This window comes from Tenebrio molitor, chromosome 9 (genome assembly GCF_963966145.1).
Source record: "Tenebrio molitor chromosome 9, icTenMoli1.1, whole genome shotgun sequence".
Lineage (NCBI taxonomy): Eukaryota > Metazoa > Arthropoda > Insecta > Coleoptera > Tenebrionidae > Tenebrio > Tenebrio molitor.
Window position 1 is genome coordinate 18401442 of NC_091054.1, and position 20457 is coordinate 18421898.

General features: G+C 33.6%; 2 long non-coding RNA genes across 2 annotated transcripts; both read left to right on the plus strand.

The window, feature by feature from the left end:
- Positions 1-2865: 2865 nt before the first annotated feature.
- LOC138137839 (uncharacterized) lies at positions 2866-3835 on the plus strand. Its single transcript, XR_011161890.1, has 2 exons — positions 2866-3232; positions 3290-3835. It is a non-coding gene; the product is annotated as an uncharacterized lncRNA (long non-coding RNA).
- Positions 3836-14899: 11064 nt separating this feature from the next.
- Positions 14900-16329, plus strand: LOC138138991 (uncharacterized). Its single transcript, XR_011162176.1, has 2 exons — positions 14900-15722; positions 15781-16329. It is a non-coding gene; the product is annotated as an uncharacterized lncRNA (long non-coding RNA).
- Positions 16330-20457: the final 4128 nt, after the last annotated feature.

Sequence of the window (20457 nt, forward strand, 5' to 3'; positions counted from 1 at the left end):
GGAAATCCTCTCAAAAAGGAATTTCTTAGATTTTGAATCCCCTGATTCCGCGATAAGTCGGTCTCCGATGACATTAATGAAATCTATTGTTTCTTTGCACCAAGGGCCTAAGGTTTCAAAGGCTAAACCTTTAAATATGTAGTTTGACGAAATAATTGAACTATATTTGTTATGTTTGCGTTTGCAAGCCATTTCAGCGGCAAAACCTGAGACTTCAGATGTTTTCAATACGTAACTGTTTGCAAGTGTATCTACGACAGTAACGTCCCAAACCAAAGGTTGACCTTTATTCCACGGTACTAAAGTCATCCCATCAGGACGTTTTCCGTCATCACGAGATAGTCCATTTGGTTCTAAAGTTGAATTAACATGAATAGAAGTCAAAGACCGGTTGATAATAGAATTAATTTCAGTGTGTCTTGAAAATCTACCACTGCTTTTGAAACAACTTAGACCGTGAATACCAATTTTATCAACTTTCGCATTGCATTTGCAAATATGAGGTGTACAAAGATTACAACCCAATCTTACACCAATACAAACTTGGAAGGAAGTGTTATCTCAAAGATTACCAATATTAGGAGAAGGTATTGCATGTAACCAAGATCCTGATTCTCTGCATTGCAAAGCCTTAAAACGAGCCAAGTCCCTAGATGAATTAAAGATTAAGTCATTGTCAATTATTCTTTTGATATTGATATTATCCCAATTCTTCTGAAATTGTGGAATTGTTGGTCTTTCGTTCTCTTTTTCTTCATACAAGACTGCTAAAGCTTCATCATAATGGTGAATAATAAGCTCATTATCCTTTGAATTTAGTAATTGAGAAACAAGCTTTTTAACACCATGAACTGAAGATAGGAAAGCAGGGAGGCAAATATCGGAAATGCGGCGAATTCCCAGTCCACCAAATCTAATCGGTAAAGTCAGAGACTTGGTAAAGTAGACTGACACCATTGTAAATCAGTTAAACGTAAATTAAGTATTTTTTCTAAAGAAGAATCAATGGAATTAACGTAATTAGAAAATTTCCAAAAAGGAGTTGTTCTTAATAAAAAATTAAATTTTGGTATGAAAAGACAGTTCTTGATTAAGGTATAAGCCACGTGTCTGCTAAGAAATTCAGCTTTATTTAAAAGATTTTCAACTGTAATAATAGTTTCTTCGACAGTGTTTTTGAAGCCTTGGTCAAAGATTGGAGAGCCTAAAAGAGATAAACTTCCTCGGTCACAAATTTTAATACCTGGTGCTAAATTTTGAAATTCCTTTATGACTTTTAAATCTGTGTCTCCAGAACAGCTAAAGATCTCGCATTTGTTAAAGTTTAATTCAAGACCAATTTTTCTGGATAAATTGATAACTTTCTTAAAGTCGGACAAAACTACTTCTGGGTAATCAGCTAGGGTTCCATCATCTAAATACCAAATATTCAGTTCAGAATTCAAAGATAAAATAATTGGTTGAATGGCAAGACTAAAAATCATAGGACCACAAGGATCTCCTTGTTGAGCTCCAACAGAAGAAGAAATTAAATGATCACCAAAAAATAAAGTTGAAGGATTCCTATAGCATTGATAAAGATAAGGGTAAAGAAGTGGGGTATGACATTGGACTTCTTTTAGAATATAATCTCGTTCGACTGAGTTAAATGCGTTTTTGAAATCTAATTTAAGAACAACTTTGCTACGGTTTTGGTCGTTATTCACAAAGGTACGTGTAGTATGAATTGCTGCTTCGCATCCTAGCTTAGTTGCCACTCCAAGTTGGTGTGGAGATTACGACTTTGAAAACAAGCAAGCTTTGAAGTCAATCTTCGTAAACAGTTTCCTATAGCGATCGGTCTAATTCCTCCATCTTTCTTATGAAGGGCGCATAATAAATTACAAATTTCTGAAGGAAGTTGGCTAGACAATAAAAAATTGCACAGTTTTGTTAAAGCGCTTAGTGCCCGCTGACCTGCTTCGCCCGCTGATAAAGATATAATATCTTTTAAATATTGTGGTCTCATGCCATCTAAGCCTGGTGAAGAACCGGCAGGAAAGGAATTGATAGCTTCTCGAACGTTTTGCTCATTAACTATTAAAGAAAAGTCTTCCGTTTTGAAAGCGTCTGGAAAAAAAAGTTCGCGAGATGGTGAAGGATGTTTTTTTTTTAAATTCTTCAGCAACATCTTCATTGATGAAGCTAATGAGTCATCCGAGGACAATAATTTAACAGCTCCTTTGATATCAAAATTGGCTACTTTTGCTTCCACTAGAAAGATGTTCTTTTATATGCTTATTCAATTATTAGAATAGTTTTATATTCAATTATCGTTTGATTTTTTCAAAAAAAAAAAAATTCTGCATTTTCTTTTAGTTTAATGTTAAGTCTTCCTCTGTGTTGAAAAAGCCTTTTTAATAACAGAAATGGGGGTTTCAAATTAAGCGAAAAATGTTATTCCTCTGAAGTTTTTGCGTAAAATCAAAAATATGTATTTTTTTTTTCCCACTTGTAAACTCAATCCGGGGACATACTGTCTATGCCATTCACTATTTAGAGGGTGATTCACGAATAGTGTCTGATTTATTTACAAAATTATTTTGACACATTAGATTGACACTATTATTTCATTGTTCTGAAATCGGATCACTATGATCACAAAATTGTATTTAAATTGGAAAACAGCAAAGTATTCTATGAGAGAGTAATTTATTTTGCAGGAATAAGGGTGCTACGTCAGACGCTATAGGTATATTTCACACAAAGTGGGTTTAGATGGAGATAAATCTGAATGTATGCCTTACGATATTTAGTCAAATACCTGGGGGGCTTTATTTGAAGTCATTCGCAAAGTTGCGTGTGCGCAAATCAGCAACATGCGAATGGTATTGCGCATATCGCTAAGCGACCGTTCACAATACCATTCGCATGTTGCTGATTTGCGCACACGCAACTTTGCGAATGACTTCAAATAAAGCCCCCCAGTAGCACAGATAGCGATAAGCTACGATAATCGTCGAATGCCATAAAACACAACATTCTAGTTAGTTTTCTAACGCAGTGGTGTATAGTTCAAAACTGAAACTCTTGTGAATATTATGGCGTTCTCAGCACTGCTAATTGCAACAGGAGCTCTTGGTGGATCTTCCCTTCTAGCTTATATGGGAGGTACCATCGCCCAAAATGTTGCCAAATATTTTCTCTATTATGATGAATTTGAAACGAAAAAAGTTAAACCGTCGGCTCTTGAGTATGATCAACGACTGAGAACAGAGGGAGACTAAAATTATATCTTTTTTTTTTCCAGACGAGGTGATCACATTTTTGTTCCCGGGTCAAGTAGCCGAGGCTTGAAAATAACCGGCTGGGTAGGCTATTATCACCACGGTATTTATCTTGGTCTAGTAGACGGAAAAGAAATGGTAACTGATTTTGGAGCTGTAAATAGCCCGCGGCCTGTAATCCGACCATTTGATGAATTCTTGGGTGGTTACTCAGATCAACTGTATCGTCGGAAGTATAAAGTTACTTCGAAAATTTTGGCACCTGAGAAAACTTTGGAATATGCAAGATTAATCTGCAATGGTGAACATCCTTGGCCACCATACAGCCTTAACACTAATAATTGCGAACATTACGCATCATTATTAAAAATGGCGCAAGTTTATTCATCACAGGCAAAACATTTGCCACAAGATTTAGTGTACAGACAAATGGTTATACCAAATAAAGGAAAAAGTATTTTGAAACAGTATACTGATGGGGTCTAAACAAAATTATATCTAATCCACAACAGTTAGTTTATACATTAGTTACATGTATTGGTGAAACAAATAAAACCTTATTTAGCTCACGTTTGTTATTTTAATTACACTACCTTCTAGAGCTTGATGGTTCAGCATCTACACCTGAGTGTTTCTAACATTTACAATAAATACCTTGTTTGGTTCGTTCGCCTCTCATTTAACAGTACCTTGGTTCGATTCAACGAGCTAAAATATTAATTTTTAAAATTCCATTAAAAAAAGTTAATTTTTTTTTCATTGCTTTTAGTGTTAGAGGCGTCACTTTTTTTCACTAAGTGAGAAAAGTTATGACGTCATCAACTTTTTTTAACTGTTTTAATCCATGAATGAACGATATACATATTCTACAAAGAAATGATTTATTAAAATGAAAATTAAAATAACAATTAGAACAATTATTATTAGTAAAATTAAACCCACTTTTCTTTACTCCACTAGTAATTTCATCTGAATAATTCATTTTTAGTTTTATTGAGACTGACATAAAACTGATAAAAAAGATAATTTCAATAAACATATAACTGGCCACCGCACTTGACCAAAATGGAAGCACACAAAATTAAAGTTAAAACAGGTTTTGATTTAATGGAATTAAATTTTTTTTATAGACAACTCGTGTTAGTGTGCTTTTTTCTCACGCGTGTGGATTATTCAACTCGCCTACGGCTCGTTTAATAAAGTTGAGTGATAAATGTATGTTATTAGTATTCTCCACAGTATTACATAATGTTCATATTTTAGGGTAGTCGTGAACAAAACTATTTTTAGATAGAAAATGATTTAATTTTTAAAGAATTTAAGTATTACGTTTTGATAAATTGTAGATACATATCTGATTTTCTTATCGAGAAAAAATTTAAAAATTGTCAACCATTCTGATAAGATCTCTTCAAATGATTGTTTAATTGAAATATAATGAAAGTGACATTTTCAATTGAGACCTAGAGCAAGCCAATGAAGAAGAATTGTTTGATAGTAATGCTTTATTTGCTCTACGGGTTTTCGGAATCCTGATTACAAACATGAAAATAACAATTTCAAAAATTAACATTTTTTCCGATCGCTCCCTTTTCTTTTCCATTTTCCCCTTCTATTCAATATCTGGCACATTACAAGATGGCGACCGAGTCAGGTTCATGTACAATGAGCTCTAAAAATGTATTACCTATAGAGTGTAATTATTGTGGGAGAAAAATAGCAGTAAAATAGTGGAAATGTGTTAAATGTCTGGGAGTTTTTCATCCGAGCTGTTTTAATACAGCAAATCTGGCCAAAAACCCTAATTGTGTCCATGAAAAGGAGGTCAACTCAACGGGTGGGGTTGCTGAAGTTATAATCGAATTTTTAAAGAGTGATGAATTTATGGCGATAGTGGAAGAAGCCGTAAGTGCAGAAATTCATTCTATTAATGAAAAAATAAAAAGTCTAGAACTAGAGGTTACCATTCTAAGAAAATCAAATATAGATTTAATTAAACTACTAACGAAAAACAAGGATAATAAGTTTGAATCTCAACATGAAAATTTAGAAAATTTTATATCAAGCAAAGAAAAGCAGGTAAAATCTCATAATCAAGCCAACAAAAACTTATCTCCGTTAGTGAAAAGGCCGTTTGAAAAAAAAGAGTCCGATACCTTATCTGCTGGTATGAGTGGTTCAGTCATCGATAAAAGTGAGTTTACTTTTGCAAACAAATTAAAGAGCCTCGATGGCACTAACAAGAATGATACAAGTACCACTAGTAAGAAACGTAGTCCTCTTATCATAGGAAGTGGAGAGCAGATCATCAACGATAACGGTGAGGATTTTGCAGTAATTAAAAAAATTCGCATGTCGACTTCATCTTACTAGAGTCAATCCAAACAAGACTGCAGAGGATGTGTTTAATTACGTCTCCTCTAGAATACGGAACCCCTGTGAGTCGGAGGATATAAAACCGGATGTCAAAGTAGAAAAACTGAGGTCAAGATTTCCTGAAAATTATAGTTCCTTTAAGATTATTGTTAACTCAGAATTTTATGGAACTTTATTGTCATCTGAATTCTGGCCTAAAGGAGTCGCTGTAAGGAAATTTTATGAGAATGGAATTAAATCAAATCATACCAAATTCAAACAGAATTTTTCAGAACGGACACGAGAAATAAATCAAACATAACATCTCTTTCTATCTACTATCAAAACGTTCGAGGTCTTCGATCAAAAGTTCTTCGTTTTTTTAACTCAATATGTTCTAGTACCTTTGATATTATTGGCTTGACAGAGACTTGGCTCTCTGGCGACATTTGCACCTGTGAATTATTTCCGGGAAGTTACAGTGTTCTACGAAGTGATCGCAATTTTTACGCGTGTGGTGTAAGCAAAGGTGGTGGTGTTTTGTTAGCCGTCAAAAGCCATTTAAACTACAGTCCTCTAAACTTGAATACTATTATTAGTACTGTTCCCTCAATTGACATTATTGGCGCGAAAATCGTTGTTAATGCACACAGAGTTATATATGTCTTTGTCATCTATATTCCACCATCTTCCTCTTTCGAGATACTTGAGACCTTCTTCGAATTACTTTCTACTACTGACTATGTCTATAATGACAATGTTGTTATAATGGGAGATTTTAACGTTCCTAACTATATGTTTGAGAACTCTCAAGACAAGTTTGCCCTACTTATTAAAGATTACCAGCAATTACTCGAATTCTCTCAATATAATAACATTTACAATTCATATGATCGTATACTAGATTTAGTTTTGTCAACCAAAGGCTGTGAAGTTTTGAGAGATAACGTACCAATTGTTGAAGAAGACGCTCATCGTCCCCCTTTGATTGTTGAACTTTCGTATAATTGCAATAACTTAAAAAAATTTGCTGGGCATACTGACTATATAAGATACAATTTTAAAAAGGCAAACTATCCCTTACTTTATAGCCTGATATGCAGATTGGTCCTATTTAAACTCATTTACAGATGTGAATTTGGCTTGTGAAGCTTTCTATCAGCACCTCTATAGTATTTTTGACCTCACCGTTCCACTAACCAAATCTCGTTTGCCTAGATATCAGTATCCTCCCTGGTTTAATCGTGAAATTATCGACTGTAATTACACGAGAGGTTTTTTTTTGTCCGGATAAAATTGAATTTTTTTACGATAATTTGGTTGCTTGGTAAATTGACGACACAAACCACACGATAAATAAACGAGTCCTTCGGACTCGTTTTTTTATCTGGTGGTTTGTGGAGTCAATTTACCAAAAAGAAACCAAATTAGAGTTTCAAAAATGAAATTTTATCCTGGACGAAAAAAACCTCGAGCGTAATTCCATGAGATAATTTAATGAATAATAATAGGTAGGTAATTATGAAAAATTGAATTGGGCATTTTGCACTTCAATTTATTACAAGCTGTGTCAATGTTTAAGATTGTTGGTTCGTTATCATAACAACAAACAATAATCAGGTTCCAAAAAATTTGCCATGGAAGTTTAAGCACATTTTATCCAGATGCAAAGTTAGGGTTAACTTTATCCGATGTCAAAGTGACAAATGCATCACGGCTTATGGGATTTTTTATACATGAATTAAATTATCAATAACATTCGCAGAAAAGATTCGGCGTGCAAAAAATTTAAAAAGTATGGTTCTGAACTGCATCATAATGATTTTTGTAATCTTCGCTTACTTGTAAAATATCAAATTGGATTGGCTTTTAAGCAGTACGTTCGTCACATCGAGAGCGATATTAAAACTGATCCCAAAAAAACTATGGTCATACATCCAAGTAAAGAATAAAAAGACTAGGATTCCAAATGTTTTATATGACATAGATGGCCATGAATTCGATGATCCACCCTCAGTTGTTAATGCATTTTGTAGTTACTTTAGTAGCGTTTATATTAAGTCTGATTCTTTTAATACTTTGGAAGTTGATTTAGCCAACTTCAACAATCTTCACATTCCCTTATTCATGAAAGACGACAGTGCAGTGCCAATTAAAAAGCTAAAAGATAAACCAACGGCAGGCACAGATCAGGTACCAAGTTTTGTGGTTAAGGACTGCGGCTCCGCTTTTACAGAACCATTATTTATTATGTTCAATTTAATTCTAAAATGTTCCGTATTTCCAGAACGTTGGAAAGAATCGCGTATTTGTCCAGTTCTTAAAAAGGGTGACCCGTCTTTAATCAATAACTGCAGACCCATTTCTATACTGAGCAACCTCTCTAAAGTTTTTGAGATGATCCTCTATAAATACATATATGATTTTGCCAAGCAAAGAATTGATACAACGCAGCATGGCTTCATGAGAGGTAGATCAACCGTTACCAATCTTGCTTGTTTTAGTCAATTTCTTTCTAACTGTCTTGATAATAATAGCCAAGTTGTCCTTATTCAAAAACTTAGTAATTTCGGTTTTTCAAATTCCCTGGTAAATCTTTTTAAATCATACCTCGTTAGTCGCACTCATCTGGTTGAATATCAGAACGTTCGTTCAAATTTAGTGATGCCAACTTCAGGGGTCCCACAGGGATCCAACTTAGGCCCCTTGCTGTTTCTTATATTCATTAATGATGATGATAAATTGTCAAAAACTTCTTTTTGTAGACGATTTAAAGATTTATTGCGAGATTACATCTGTAAATGATTGTGAAAGCTTACAGGGGGATTAACAGCTTAGTAAACTGGTGCAATGTCAACCATCTTATCTTGAATATAGAAAAATGCTCAATAATGACGTTCAGTCGAACACTTAGCCCTATTAGCAATAACTATAAGATTGGTGACGTTTTGTTAAGTAGAAAAGAAAGCGTTGATGATTTGGGCATCCTATTTGACAAAGGTCTCAGTTTTGTTGACCACATCAACTCAATAACTTCGACAGCATTTAAAAATCTAGGCTATATTTATAGAAATTGTAAATCATTTCGGGATATTGCCTGTTGGAAATTGTTGTTTTTTGCGTTTGTTAGATCAAAGCTAGAATACGGTTCACATAAACCGAGTTGAATCTGTTCAAAGACGATTTCTAAAATTTTTAATTTTTCTTAAGGAGGGTAACTATCCTATACAAGGGATCGATCAAGCTGTGCTACTGCAACGTTTCAACGTGTACTCCTTAGGTGTTAGACGGATTGTAGCCTCAGTAAAATTTTTACATGATTTACTACACAATTGCCTTGATTGTCAATCATTATTAGATTATATAAATTTTTATGTTTCAAGAATCAGTTCACGCTCGTTTGTCCCTTTCTATTGTGATAAAGCTCGTACAAATATATACATTAAAAGTCCTATTTATTTAATGTGTAAAAATGCCAATGATTACTGCGCTGACTGTGACTTATTTGTAACCAATTCATTTCACATGATATCTGGACATTTGTACTGCTTACTGCCTTACCTGTTTGATTAATTATTATTAATGGCCACTGTTACATTTGTTTTTTTTTGTTATTATTTGTTTTTATTACATTATAAGTCGGTATTTATTTTTCCTGTCTAGGGTATCCAGACATTATCTTTTTCTTTTTACCTTATTTTCCTGTTTTTGGGTGTACAACCTGTTGGAAATAAACATATTATTATTATTATTATTATTATTATTATTATTATTATTAATATTTCTTTCATCCATCTTATTTTCCTTCTTCATTCAGTATTTCTCCTCTTTCCTTTCGCTCCTTCTTTCTCATATCGCTACATCCATTCCACATGTGCTGAATTGTCTCCCTTTCTTCATAGCACATTCTGCACCTTCTTTGCTCTCCTTCCATCCAATACCTGTTTTCTCTCTCCTTGTTCCCACATCTACACATAAATCTCTCCACAATTTTTCTTTCTTTTGCACTACCTCTCCCCAGGTACTCCGGAATTTCCTCAGTCATACACCTCTCATATTTCCTGTTGTATCTGGATTCTTTGATCCTTTCCCTTCTTTCTTGCTTGTGTGTATCTTTATCCCTTTCACTCAGCTCTACATTCATCCATCTTCCTTTTGCTCTTAATCTTTCCACTTATTCACTGGCATACCCATTTCTCTAATAGTATTTCAATCTCTCTTTCCTTCTTCTCTGTGTTTTTTTTCTTTTCTCTCCAGCATTCCGTTAGTATCCTGCAGTCTTCCCCTCCATCCAATTTGTCTTCAAACTTTGCCGCTTTCACTCTCAGCCTATTCCTCTTACACTCTTCTCTCACTATGTAACCTGGCGTTCCTCTGTCCTCTCCTAGCACCCCTCTCAAATATTTTTCTTGCACTTTCTCTACCTTTTTTTCATTCCTTCCTTCCCCGATCTCTGCCCCGTACATCATGACCCCACATAAATAACAATATTTGAATGTTTGTGGAGTGACCGTTTCGCGGTAGGGCTGTGTGAATTCGCATTATAAATGGTTGCATTATCGGCCTTTGGGGCCATGTGCCACTGAATACCAAGAGCTTAGCCTTCACATCCTCCGCCACCATCTAACACCGCTCAAAGCAGATATTATTACTAATTAGGTGGGAGGAATTAATTGGTTTCGTAAATGTGAATGCCCTGAGCGACAATCTGTACAGATGAGAAAAATCCAGATGAATCATGAGCTGGATGGAGTTTCGGTTTGTTCACGGATTTATTGATCAGGCAACTCTCCCATGATCGTTCATAATCCAGATGATGTTACTAGATGGGATGTTCACGAATAAATTACATGTAACGATGTCATTTGGAAGATGCACTGAAAATTTGTTCATTTTTCGCTAGGATGGAAATTATTTCGTTGCGAAATGTAGAAGTCTGTTTATTAACGCTTGATTGGATTTATTGCAGGGAAATGAATAAGTGAGAGTTTATTTTAAATTATAAATGGCGCCAATACGTCGGCAATATTTTATCAATATGCGAATAACTTAGCTGCTCTGTTCGAATATTATTCAGAAATCATGTTTAGGATATTTTCTAAGTCTGGATATATGTGGTACAAATATGGAAATAGATTGCGGAAATATGCATTATGGATATTGAAAAATCAGAATATTCTGTTTCCCTATTGTATCCCATAAAATAGTACTTTTTTGTTTTTAATATTTTTAGTCTAGAAACCCTAATTTTCCATTCGTTTAAATCGTCTGAAAACTAGCATTTCCCTGCCTAGGCAAGAAAATCGAAACAGGAATTTTTAATGAAAGATTTTAGGTTGGTAGCACAAAATGTTATTGTCATGTGGAATTTTTGTACAATTTTTTAAGTATCCTTTATCGCAAGCTGTACATTGTGTATAGCAGTAGAGGCCGAGGGGGTATCAAGCGACGTCTTAGCAATAACAGAGAGGACGACGACGGTTTTGAATATTTGAGGAATTGATTGACTTTGGTCGAGACTGTCGCTTCTTGGATCCTTTATGTTGCTAATGAAAGAAAAATAAATTCCCCATTCGGTAATTTTTCAACAAAAATAATTATATTTTGCTTTAAATAAATTGTCGGCCGAAAAAATTTGTGTATTACACGGCTAGAAAACGTTTTGCAAGTGCTCTCACTAGTGCGCCTCGGTTGGCGCCTCTGCTCCAGAAACCGTACTTCCACATTCAAAATAACTTTGCATCATGTTCACGCATTCTCCATTATCCACTGTAATGGTGAATTCGTCAGCACCCGGTATATACAGGTGAGTCACGAGGTTTCAAATCCCATAATTTTACAACTACCAAAGTGAAAAATTATGAAAGAAAATACAGCGAAAAAGGAATGATGTCTTATTTGACACATATTAGTTGTGTTTTGCGGGTGTAACGTCTTTCTTTAAGTTTTCTGTGAAATTGGGCTTTAATTAGATTTAATTTCAATTTAATTAATGCACCAAAAATGTCTATCCGACAGTCAGCAAATTAATCTCTCTGTTGGAACAACGGACGAATTTCCGTCTTTATCCCAACCGTGTCACAGCAATACAGGAATTGAAGATTATCCAAGAAGATTACATCTTTGCAATTGACTTGTCGATAACGCAGGCACTAATGTCTTGGCACTCGAAACTTAGTTGCCGTTTAGGAAAATTCACCTCTCGTGCTCTAATGTAAATAGTCATAGTGTTTTTGATTCTTCCCAATTGTAGGAACTGGTCCTTCGAATTAAATAAACCCTCCGAAGCCGAACTAGTCGGAACAGAAGGTGTATCTTTAGAAAAAAAATTCAATTTTGATGGCAAAGGATTAATATTAGGACACGCTTTCTTTCCGACTCGTAGGAATGAATGTGTTGAAGTTGATTTAGAAAAATTGGAAGATTGGTACCTACTATGGTTTTGATATTTCTCCATTAGGGCCCGGTTGTATAAAGCTTAGTTAACATCGTGTCAGGTAACAACGCGTCAAGTCGGAAATCCGCCTATTTGATTGGCTGATTCAAATCCAATGTTAAATATCCCCCAGTCAGATCACTTGACATTATGTTAACTTCAAAAACGAACTTGACATCGCTTTATACAACCGGACCTTAAGTGAAACAAGTTTGTCCAGGGTGATTCACGTAGCCTGTTCATTAGAAAGTTTCTGATTTCCCAAAAACGTATTAATACGAAAATTGGTAGCCGACTATAATGGACCGCTCCAAGTTCAAATAAAATATTTTCAAAATGGCGACACTCCCGAAAATACCGGACATCGACGCCACTTTTGATTTTTTAAATGGAAAGGCTCTATTTTGATTTCATATTTGGATTCTAGATTAAATTTTGAGTTTAGAACGTCCTTCTGTTAACACTTATTTGTCTTGTCATCGTTTGTGACCTAGGTATGCCATTTTTTTCGCAAAAAAGCTGGGTTGCGGGGCTTCATTAAAACATTTATAACTCCTGAACCATTGGGAAAAAATATTTGATTTTTTTTTACTGAATTGCCAAAGATTTGGCCGATTTTCTGCGCTATTAGAGACGTTTTATTTTTGTTTTATACGCCTACTGTAGTTTTTCAAAATTGATAATCAAAAACTGTCGAAAACTTTATTAATGGCGCAACAGATCGGCTAAACCTTTAGGAATTCAGTTTAAAAAAATCAATTATATATTTCTAATGGTTCAGGAATTATACATTTTTTAATGAAGCCCTGCAACCTCGCTCTTTTGCGAAAAAGATGACATAGGTTAAAAATGATGACAGATAAGTATTAATAAAAGGACGTTTTAAACTCAAAATTTAACGTAGAATCGAAATATTAAATCAAAATGGGGTCTTTCTACTTGAAACAAAAAGATGGCGTCTATTTCCGGCATTTCTCGAAGTGTCGCCATTTTGAAAGTATTTTATTTGAACTTGGAGCGGTCCATTATAGTCGGCTACCAATTTTCGTATTAATACGTTTTTGGGAAATCAGAAACTTTCTAACGAACAGGCTACGTGAATCAGCCTGTATACTGTATACACGAAATTGGATATGCTCAGGCATAAAGCATTCTGGTCACAATAATTCCATATGTATGCTTTTTACGCCGAAGGCGTCTTTTATTTATATACAGTATGTCCCCGGATTGGGTTTACAAGAGGGTTTTTTTTTAATTTTTGATTTTACGCACAAACTTCAGAGGAACAACATTTTTACTTTATTTAAAACCCCCATTTCCATTAATAAAATCTCTGTTGTGATATATATACATACATTATAAATTAACATTTTCTGTTAAAATTTGGACTTTATTAAATTTTATGTTATAAATTTTATTACAATTGGCCTTATTTTTCGACAAACAACTTATTACTGTTTCAAAATGTTATCTTTAGAACAAAGAATTTATATAATCCAGTGTTGGACCGCTTTTTGTCACATAATTCAAAATTTAGTATGTATCATGCATGGGTGTTTAGAAGCTTAAACTTCGATATAGGGTTGAATTATGTACAAAAACGGCGCAGAGTTATTAGAATAGTTTTATATTCAATTATCGTTTGATTTTTTTCAAAAAAAATATGTTTGTTCCTGCATTTTCTTTTAGTTTAATGTTAAGTCTTCCTCTGTGTTGAAAAAGCCTTTTTAATAACAGAAATGGGGGTTTCAAATTAAGCGAAAAATGTTATTCCTCTGGAGTTTTTGCGTAAAATCAAATAGTATATTATGATACAAGTTTATAAGGAAGCCTTTAAATTTAAAGCACGCGCGACGAGTTTAAGAGCACGACGCGTAGCGGAGTGCTTTTAACGTCGCAAGTGCTTTAAAGGCCCTTATAAACGTGTATCATACGCTATTTTTTATTATACCTGCACTACAATCTGAAAATCATAGCAAAAAAAGTAAACTGAATTACCTTTTCTGAGGTAATCTGTGTCATTAATCGTTGATATAGAAATGGTCAATTGTTGTTGTTTCGTTGCTATCATAGATCGTGTATCGATGTCTGTTTATCATTGTTCAAAATGTAGGTGAATTTGTTGTTACCTAAGCAATTTTTAAAGCTCGGCGTGCTTGAATCGCCTGTTTTCGCACGCTCAGGTGTGCTTAAAACGGCGATTCTGATGCAGGTATAATAAAAAATATGTTTTTTTCCCACTTGTAAACTCAATCTCGGGACATACTGTATATGCCATTCAGTATTTACAGGGTGATTCACGAATAGTGCCTGATTTATTTACAAAATTATTTTGTCCCATTAGATTGACACTATTATTTCATTGTTCTGAAATCGGATCACTATGATCACAAAATTGTATTTAAATTGGAAAACAGCAAAGTATTCTATGTGAGAGTAATTTATTTTTTGGCCTCCTGTGATGGAAACTTTGCAAACACGCACTGTTCGCGTCACATGAAACTTTGTTTTTACAGCGACTGTGCGACGGTGAATTTTTCCCACATACTATGCGGCAAAGTAAATAATCCTTGTTTTTAACCTTTAAGAAACGTAGAAGAAATACACAATTTTAACTTAATAAAGCTGAGTTTCAGGAGAACAATATGTACGAGTATACATTTTGAATTCAATTAGTTTAGAAAATAAAATCTAAAAGAAATGGAAATAGCTCTGTCGGGTCTGCCTTACATTTGACAATTCTTGGGTGCGTTCCATTAAAACTCGAAAATTAGTCATTGTTTTTAACATTTTAAATTAAAAAAACAGAATGTGTCGTAAAGACGCACGATAGAAGTGAAACTTTTGTATTACAGGGAAACATTGTAATTATTCATCAATCACTTTTAAATATATTTTAATAAAGAAAATAAATTATAAACAACGATAACACTAAACAATATTGAAATGCGTAACTCATTGTTCATTTTTAAGCCTCCAAATTAAAGAGAGGACATTATCGATAAATGCCGTGAGTGTGACAAAGACAGAGACACTGCTCCCACTCGACCCAATAGTGTTTACCCCCACCACTTTTCGTCACACAAAAAGGTTGCCGATCAGAATTTCAAGACCCTCCCATAAAAAGTTTCACTTCAAAAACGTCGGCCAAAAAGCATTATACATACCTTGTGTGTGAAACATTTTGCATCGCTTAGTTTATGAAACACTCCGCTGCGCGTCGTGCTTCAAATTAAACTTCGCGCTGCAAAATGTAACTTCCCACACTCGATTGTAAATAGCTATTGCAGGAATAAGGGTGCTACGTCAGACACTATTTGTATAGGTATATTTCACACAAAGTGGGTTTAGATGGAGATAAATCTGAATGTATGCCTTACGATATTTAGTCAAATACCAGTAGCAAAGATAGCGATAAGATACGATAATCGTAGAATGCCATAAAACACAACATTTTAGTTAGTTTTCTAACGCAGTGGTGTATAGTTCAAAACTGAAACTCTTGTGAATATTATGGCGTTCTCAGCACTACTAATTGCAACAGGAGCTCTTGGTGGATCTTCCCTTCTAGCTTATATGGGAGGTACCATCGCCCAAAATGTCGCCAAATATTTTCTCTATTACGATGAATTTGAAACGCAAAAAGTTAATCCGTCGGATCTTAGGTATGATCAACGACTGAGAACAGAGGGAGACTAAAATTATATCTTGTAAATTTTCCAGAGTTGGTGATCACATTTTTGTGCCCGGGTCAAGTAGCCGAGGCTTGAAAATAACCGGCTTGGTAGGCTATTATCACCACGGTATTTATCTTGGTCTAGTAGATGGAAAACATATGGTAACTGATTTTGGAGCCGTAAAAAATAGCACGCGGCCTGTAATCCGAAAATTCGATGAATTCTTGGGTGGTTACTCAAATCAACTGTATCGTCGGAACTATAAAGTTCAATCGAACGTTTTGGCACCTGAGAAAACTTTGGAATATGCAACATTAATCTGCAATGGTAAACAATCTTGGCCAGCATACAGCCTTAACACTAATAATTGCGAACATTACGCATCATTATTAAAAATGGCGCAAGTTTATTCATCACAGGCAAAACATTTGCCACAAGATTTACTGTACAGACAAATGGTTATACCAAATAAAGGAAAAAGTATTTTGAAACAGTATACTGATGGGGTCTAAACAAAATTATATCTAATCCACAACAGTTAGTTTATACATTAGTTACATATAATGGTGAAACAAATAAAACCTTATTTAGCTCACGTTTATTATTTTAATTACACTACCTTCTAGAGCTTGATGGTTCAGCATCTACACCTGAGTGTTTCTAACATTTACAATAAATACCTTGTTTGGTTCGTTCGCCTCCCATTTAACAGTACCTTGGTTCGATTCAACGAGCTAAAATATTAATTTTTAAAATTCCATTAAAAAAAGTTATTTTTTTTCCATTGATTTTAGTGTTAGAGGTGTCACTTTTTTTCACTAAGTGAGAAAAGTTATGACGTCATCAACTTTTTTTAACTGTTTAAATTCATGAATGAACGATATACATATTCTACAAAGAAATGATTTATTAAAATGAAAATTAAAATAACAATTAGAACAATTATTATTACTTAGTAAAATTAAACCCACTTTTCTTTACTCCACTAGTAATTTCATCTGAATATTTCATTTTCAGTTTTATTGAGACTGACATAAAACTGATAAAAAAGATAATTTCAATAAACATATAACTGGCCACCGCACTTGACCAAAATGGAAGCACACAAAATTACAGTTAAAACAGGTTTTGATTTAATGGAATTAAATTTTTTTTATAGACAACTCGTATTAGTGTGCTTTTTTTCTCACGCGTGTGGATTATTCAACTCGCCTACGGCTCGTTTAATAAAGTTGAGCTCGGATTCTATGCAAATTGCATATTTGTTTCTATGGCGTATATAGACAAAATTTTGGATTTTCTGGGCATATTAACAAATTTTGAATGAAATTACGCCATTTCAAAAATGCATATTTTGCATATTTGAAGCACCTTGAGCATATTTTGGCGAAAAATGCATATTAGTGCATATTTCTGGAATTTTCCAGATTTTTTTGTTCATTTATTGAATCATTGCAAGTCTACATGCTACAGATAGAGGGACATCAGAAAATATCCGCTTGCTTTCAAAACATAGGACTTCTTGGTAGAGCGCAATTCCAGAGAAATAAGATCATACATTTAACAATGGAATGAACAGATCTCCTGTTTCTAAAACTTCCCGCTAACGATGTCGACCCTTTCTTTCCAAGAATTTTAATCGCTATACGTGAATTTGCATTTTGCAACATTCAATCACAAACGGTCTGCTAGTCCTAGTCGTCACGAAAAGTGCCTTTAAAAACAATATACCGAAAATATCTGAATCAATTTTTGCTTGGATGTAACAATATCCGGAATTATTATTCGAAGATAGTTCAGGGAAAGTGTTTTGCAAGGCCTTGCAGCAAGCACTTGAGTATTTGAGTGTGAATACATACAGGCTGTATCTGAAATACGTGTGTTACTTTTAACCAGTGAAAGAACTCGCCAATTTATAAAACTTGTCTCTATAACATTTTGCAAAATTCGCATAAGTATTCAAAGATGAGAATTTAAATTTTAATTATATAATTAATTATATAATTTTTTCCATAATAATGTAACTTTTTAACAAGGCTCCATTTCTAGCACAACAGAAAATTTTCGCCCTTACCCATAGACGAGTATACACTTTGATGGCTAATTTATTCCCAATTTTAAATCAATAAAGCTTTTTCGTAAAAATGTTATAGAGAAAAGTTTCATGAATTGGCGAGTTCTTCCAATGGTTAAAATTAACACACGTATTTCAGATAGACCCTGCATTAATTAATTTGCGAAAAAAAAATGTTACTTTGCTACTAAGTTATAGTTATTCTATATTCAATGATAAGGATTTGAAGTTATTTTGTTTAATTTACCTCCAATTAAAACATTCATTTTTTAATATCGGGTGTTTTTTTAAATTTCACTTCGTAGTAGGCGTTGAAGAGTCGATTGTGAATGCACCACTCGTATAAAACGTACAGTTGGTTGCAAAAAAAATGGAAATTGCCAGAATGAAATTGACAATTTTTGCAACCAACCATAAGATTTAAACAGATTATCCGTGATCCGTAAGCTGTATAGTGCGTTCACAATCGACACTTCAACGCCTACTATGAGGTGAAATTAAAAAAAAACACACCTGATATAATTCCTATAAAGTTGTATTGACTATTGTATAATTTAAAATATATATGTGTGTATCAAAACGACCGCACCAACTACTTGTAATCGTATAAAGTAGTGAGAGGAACGTCAAAAAAAATAATACAAATGTTCTCCTGATGCTTTTTTGTTTTTTCTTATTTTTCGAAATTTTGATTTTTTTTGTTGACATATACAAGCACATGATTAATTGACTAAGATCTATTCAAAAATTATGTAACAAAAATTTTAAATTTCGGTTTTTAAAAAGGCAAACGGACTAAAAGAAAACTAATTTAATTAGTGAATGTTATTGCAATTGAAGGAATACTCCGTCTAATGTACCTAATTGGAACAAAACAAATTTTTTTTCAACATTTTTGATTAAAATTTTCTAAATTTAACACGCTGTAACTTTTAATTGAAGCTGGGAAAAAAAAAATTTCCAATTTTTTTTATATTCTTCTCCCTGTATTCTGTACAACTGCTAATAGTTGGTGCGTTCGTTTTGAATCACCCTGTATTAATAAATTTTGAATAAATAGATTAATTCTGCGAAATTTGTCTTTTTTGTAAAAGTGATAAAGCATATTATAGTATATTTATGCATATTTTGTGCATATTTGTGCATATTTCAGTGCATTTTTAGCTAAAAAGCGTGCATATGTATATATGGGCATATTTTCTTCATTTTTCAGTGCATATAATCCGAGCTTTAGTTATTAGTATTCTCCACAGTATTACATAATGTTCATATTTTAGGGTAGTCGTGAACAAAACTATTTTTAGATAGAAAATGATTTAATTTTTAAAGAATTTAAGTACTTATTACGTTTTGATAAACTGTAGATACAAATATTTGATTTTCTTATCGAGAAAAAATTTAAAAATTGTCAACCATTCTGATAAGATCTCTTCAAATGATTGTTTACTTGAAATATATTGAAAGTGACATTTTCACATTTTCAATTGAGACCTAGAGCAAGCCAATGAAGAAGAATTGTTTCATAGTAATGCTTTATTCGCTCTACGGGTTTTCGCTAGGATGAAAATTATTTGGTTGCGAAATGTATAATTCTGTTTATTACGAGTAACGCTTGATAGGATTTATTGCAGGGAAATGAATATGTGAGAATTTAGTTTAAATTAGAGATGGCGCCAATACGGCGACAATATTTTATCAATATGCGAATAACTTAGACGCTCTGTTCGAATATTATTCAGAAATGATGTTTAGGATATTTTCTAAATCGGGATTTATGTGGTACAAATATGGAAATAGATGGCGGAAATATGCATAATGGATAATGAAAATGGAGTTGATTATTTCCTTCATGTGTTTAGCAATCAATTGCGTGACAAATATTGATCAATCAAAACGAGAAAACAAAAAATAACCGGATAAAGTAGTCTTGAACAAAACTATTTTTAGAAAGAAAATGATTTCATTTTTAAAGAATTTTAAGTATTACGTTTTGATAAACTGTAGATAAGTACATTTCTGATTTTCTTATCGAGAAAAAATTTAAAAATTGTCGAGCATTCTGATAAGATCTCTTCAAATGATTCTTTACTAGAGATATATTGAAAGTGACATTTTCAATTAAGACCTAGAGCAAGTCAGTGAAGAATCGTAATCCTTTATTTGCTCTCCGGGTTTTCGGAATCCTGATTACAAACATGAAAATAACAATTACAAAAATTAACATTTTTTTCGATCGCTCCCTTTTCTTTTCCATTTTTCCTTCCCATCAATCTCTTTCATCCATTTTATTTTCCTTCCTTCTTCATTCAGTATTTCTCCCCTTCCCTTTCGCTTCTTCTTTCTCATATCGCTACATCCATTCCACATGTGCTCAATTGTCTCCCTTTCTTCATAGCACATTCTGCACCTTCTTTGCTCTCTTTCCATCCAATATCTGTTTTCTCTCTCCTTGTTCTCACATCAACACATAAATCTCTCCACAATTTTTCTTTCTTTTGCACTACCTGTCCCCAGGTACTCCGGAATTTCCTGTCTCATATTTCCTGTTGTATCTGGATTCTTTGATTCTTTCCGTTCTTTCTTGCTTGTGTGTGTCTTTATCTCTTTCACTCAGCTCTACATTCACCCATCTTCCTTTTGCTCTTAATC